At 47.0% G+C, this 5161-nt stretch overlaps 1 pseudogene; it reads right to left on the reverse strand.

Annotated features, from left to right (window-relative positions):
- Positions 1-602: 602 nt before the first annotated feature.
- LOC144828101 (F-box/WD repeat-containing protein sel-10-like) lies at positions 603-3943 on the reverse strand (annotated as a pseudogene).
- Positions 3944-5161: the final 1218 nt, after the last annotated feature.

The following is a 5161-nucleotide window of genomic DNA, read 5'->3' on the forward strand; positions in this document are numbered from 1 at the left end:
GAGAGCGTGTCCGCGTCAGAGGAGAGGTGTTCGCAGCAGGAGTCAGGACAGGTTTAGGACAGAGCTAGCGAGCTATGGGGTGGGCTCACAGATGGAGACCCCCATGGCACACTTCACACTCTGTACAGGGCCGTGCATACACACTGTGAGGCACCTACAGACACTTCACAACTAACAGACAACGAATCTGGCAACACTGGGCTACAGTTCTAGCATTTACTGAGAAACTCAGAGCAGCGCCATTTTAAAAAGACAGAGGTCAGTCCCCCTAGAAAGTACAGCAAATGAGATTCTTCACTGGAGACGTTTGGCCTATGAGAGTTGCTCTAATTTTGATAGCGAGGCTTGGAATGCAAACAGTGCCGGATAGATTGACGTATCCTTCTTTGTGTTGAGAGATGATTGAAGTTTGAGCTAGAGAGATTGTAAGCGCAAATGTGATTGGAGATATTTCGGCTCCGACTCCCAGTGGTCATTGATTTAATTAAATTGTTGCCGGATGGATATCGAAAATTGGTGGTCTAGGAGTGACAGCAGAGAGGGACGGGGTCACAATAGTAGAGGCACAAGGAACAGAATTTGGCAGTCAACTTACACATTTATTATTGCAACTTTGTTTCCTCTGTGCAATTTCGACTACCAACTGCACACACTAGCTTAGTATTGGAAGCCCGGATTCACCATACGACTCCTCCACTACCAACACTTTCCTGAGCCACCAGGTTACGGATGACATCGCCTGTTTTCAGGTCCTAAAGTTTAACGGTGCCATCATCTGAGCTTGTTACCACAAACTTCGAGCTGAACTGTAAGCAAGTGACAGCACTCTGATGCTTCCGGGGGCCCTGCACTGTCTGTAAGCACTGTCCTGTCTTTATATCCCAGATCTTCACTGTGGAGTCGGCATTTCCTGAGATGAGGGTGTTGTCCCGCAGCTCCATCCCACTGGTCAAGGACTGATGACCAATAAGTGGATAGTGGTGTCCAAGGAGCCGCTCACAATATGCTCCCCATCAAACTGCAAGGAGTAGACTCTGTTGGTGTGTCCTTGCAGAGTGTGAATGCAAGTCTCCGTCTCCGGGTCCCAGACCTTCACAGTGTAATCATAAGCACCGCTGACCACCTTCTTGCCATCGTACTGCACGCAGCGAACAGCAGCCACATGACCCATAAGTACATGCAGACACTGTCCAGTCTCAATGTCCCAGAACCGCAGGGTGGCATCACGTGAGCCGCTAACAACCCTGCTTGCATGGAGGTGCATACAGCGCACTGTGGATGTATGTCCGTACAGGGTGTAAATGTGTAAATGTAAATGTAGGTGTACTTATATAGCGCAGACCTGTCACCCAAAGGGCATCCTGGCGCTTGCTTAGGGAACCCATCCTGGTATTCCCCTGTGAGAAACCCCGGCAGGGTGTCCACAGGGTGAAAGCCAGGCATCCCGCCACGAGGGGCCGTAGTGGAGATTAAGCAAGCTATTGCCCAGAGTCGCAGAGTGTGACCCCGTGAGTCGAGTAGGCACCGGAGCGAGAATTGTCGAGACCGTGGAATTTATGAGCCCGAGACCCGCTGAGGCGGGGAATCGAACCCTGGTCCACGGTCGATCTCAGCTTCCGGGTCTGCCGCCTCTAACCACTGAGCCTCGCCAGAGTCTGCATTCCAGACCTTCAGCGTCCTGTTTGTGGAGCCACTAATCACTATATTATCTCTCATCTGAGAGGACCAGACGCCGCCTGTGTGCCCCACCAATGTCTGAACACCCTCTCCTGTGATAGCAGACCACATCTTTAGCGTGTTGTCATCAGACCCCCTAACTATCCGGTTCCCACAGAACTGAAGACAAGTTATGACGTGATCATCATGTCCCTTTAGCACCTTAGGGGACCTGATGTCCCCGCTTCACCAGTTCATATCTATCTTGTGCTGCCTCATGAAACCAGGTGTCAGCATCCTCCGCCGTCTCAGGTTGAGGGGCTCATCAATTCCTTCATCTCTGCATTTTTCCCGCCGTAGCAAATTGTCCTCAGCCAGGATCCTCCAGTAGCGGCAGGTCTGAGCGGCTCGCAGAAGGTCCCGGGGCTCCAAGAAGGATAGTACATACAGGGCAAGCTCTTTGGGTAGTAAAGAGAATAAATCCAATGCGATAGCAAAACATATGGAGAAAGAACATGAAAGTCAGTTGGAATGTCTCAAATTCTGGGCCATAGAACAAGTGCCATTAAGTTTCATATTCATTAGAGAGCCTCCTGTTTTCATATCATCATCATTATAAACGTGTGCAAATATAATAATAAACACATGTGTGCTGCAAACAAAAAGTAAATACAATGTTTACAAATCATCGGCTTGCTGACTGTCATGGCATCTAATACATAAAGAAAACACATAAATAGTGTACGGTATATGATCACCTTGTTGTGTGGCATCATAAGTTCATTTGTGCCCAAAAATAATAGTAGTAATGAATTAGTGTGAAATTTTATCAAAAAAGTCTCGGGGTGAGCCGTGAACTCTTGTCAGTAGCTGAAACCCACGGCAAAAGATGCACGTACTGGTTGAGCTATGCCCCCATTCACAAGAAAAGCAGTCAGATAGGCAATATAGACCGGTTTACAAGGATGCAACCCAAGTAGGTACAGCCAATATGAGTAAATACCCACACATACCAGTGCACTTCTCAGTAAACATATGATTGATACGCCCAAGTGGGCCATAATAAAAACTTATAAAAAATAGCCTACCATGTGACACTGTCTGGATATTTAGACATATAACAATAATCAAATACACTACTGATCGAGATTTGGCTAGCTAGCAGCTTATTTGACCCTAGTGGGTAAAAATAACCAGTGTACTAAATGCCTAATGCGGGATCATATACAAACTAATAACAATGTACAAATTACATATTGTTTCGGCCTAAGGGGCCAGCATTTGCATAACATTGTAAATCACGTTAGAACTGTGGCTCGATGACTTGCATCATATACTTGATTTGAGATGTTTCACAGCGATCGATGAGCTCATCCAATGCTAGCAACCTCTCGGGACCGGTCCACTTCTGAAAGGTTCGCAGCCAGTCCTGCAGCTCTGCTGGAGGGGCGATGGAAGGGATTCGTTGACGCTGATGCCCATGGTGGTTGGCATTTCGCAGTTCCCCAAACGTTGTGGCACTGTTTATGCATTGTGCTAATGACCTAAAACTGCTGTACTCTGAGCCTTTGCATAACTTCTTTCCAGGAGAAAGGGCTCTCACATCGACACCATCCTCAGACTTTTGTTTCATCTTGGGCCGAACATGACGAATGAGGTTCCCCTCCTCAGTATGCTCCAGATAATCAATCCAGCGCTCACCCATCATTTAATAGAAGTAGACGTCACTGTCATTCTCTCCATCTTCGCTCTCTTCCTCCCCTTCATCCTCTCCTCGCACACCAGAGCGGTCAGACACTTCCGACTCATCCTCCTCTTCCTCCCCCGAAATGACCTGAATCTCTGACTCTTATTCCTCCTCTCTGCCCGTGCCTCTGGAATGTTCCTGAGGCACGTTGCCATTCAAAGCATCTCCTGTAGAACTGGATGGCCTTGGCTGTGTGTTGTTGTGCGAGCAGCTACTCCGGCCAGTATCACCACTGCACTGCCTCTTCCGGCACGTCAGGCGGTCACTGTTAATTTCCAGAATGTGGGTGGTAATCCCCTTCACATGCAGGAGATCTTCTAAGGAGTTGAACCCCTTCAGCTCCTCTCTCTTCCACACCATGCCCCGGGCTCTCCCCCTGCCGATACCCTTCAGCGCCCCCTCCAGCTCCTTGACGCCCACTCGGTTGATGTCCACCGCGCTCCTCCGCTGCGGCTCCGGATCCTCCATGCTCTCTCTACCCGGGAATCTACTCCGACCGCAGCCAGGAAACTCCAAGGACCGACAGGCCTCCGTGCGCATTTATTATTATTTTGTTTTAATTGAGCCTAAGAATGCCGAGTTGGAATCACCATGTAAAAAAAAAAAAAAAGCTATTTTTTTTTTATTGGCAGAGTACGCGTACCTACGCGAACACCGTGATTTAAAAAAAAATTGTGGGACCCCTGAGCAGACCTAGGGGGTCAGGGTGTTTCTACCCTGCCCCCTTTGCGTGTTTTCCACCTTTGTTTCCCTGCTTTCTTGTGTCTCAGTCTACCGAGGCACAAGATGGCTGCCATCACTTTCTGGTTTAGAGTGTTGACAGACAGTTGACAGCCAATTAGCATTCAGCTCGTGCTCGGAAAGGTACAGAGTACAGTAAGCTTACAGTAAGCTTACCGTAACACCTCCAATATTTATCTATGATTTTACTTATGATTTTCTCATGAACTACTGAACGGATTTACACCATTCAACAAAAAGCATGATCTGCTAACAGAACTCTACCTTTTTGCCAAGTTTGGTGTTAATCCGTTCAGCCGTTCAGGTTGTAGCCCTGGCTAAAGGTCCTATGGGAAATTGCATGGGGAAAACACGTTTTGGGACCCCCTTTTTTCTCGGCCCCCACTTCACAAATCACCCCCAAACTTTTAGGGAAGGAGTGGAGCAGAGCAGGCCATTTTCTTGGAGAAATTCGCAAAGATTTGTCCACCGGCGCCAAAGTTATTCCAAATAGAATGTTGCGGATTTTCTATGGAAACTAGGTTTTAACTATAACTACCTAATGGCGACCGCCAGTAGGTAATATATATATATATATATATATATATATATATATATATGTATATATATATATATATATATATATATATATATATATATATATATATATATATCCAACCAAAGGTTCGCCAAAGCTTGGAAGAGCCTCAAACAGGTAGGCTTAATTTTGTGCATTTTTTCACGGAGGCTGCAATCAGATTCTGTAAAACAGTCATCTTTCTCTAGATGCCAGACGCGTTTCGAGTCCTCCTCCTGACTCTTATTCATTGGCAGTAACACTTTCAAAAGACCGGCCTCTGTAACCACTTTATACTCATAGCACCCGCCCCAGTGGGCGTCGCCACCTGCATGGCCTTATGGTACTTGTGGTTGCAACAATTCAACTCCAGTGAGTCCGTCTTCATAGCAACGTGATATTAAAAGTTCAGAATGTAGCCACAGTGGGATGATTTAGTTGTTACTTGCAACTGCCGCACA

This window comes from Lissotriton helveticus, chromosome 4_1 (genome assembly GCF_964261635.1).
Source record: "Lissotriton helveticus chromosome 4_1, aLisHel1.1, whole genome shotgun sequence".
Taxonomy (NCBI): Eukaryota; Metazoa; Chordata; class Amphibia; order Caudata; family Salamandridae; genus Lissotriton; species Lissotriton helveticus.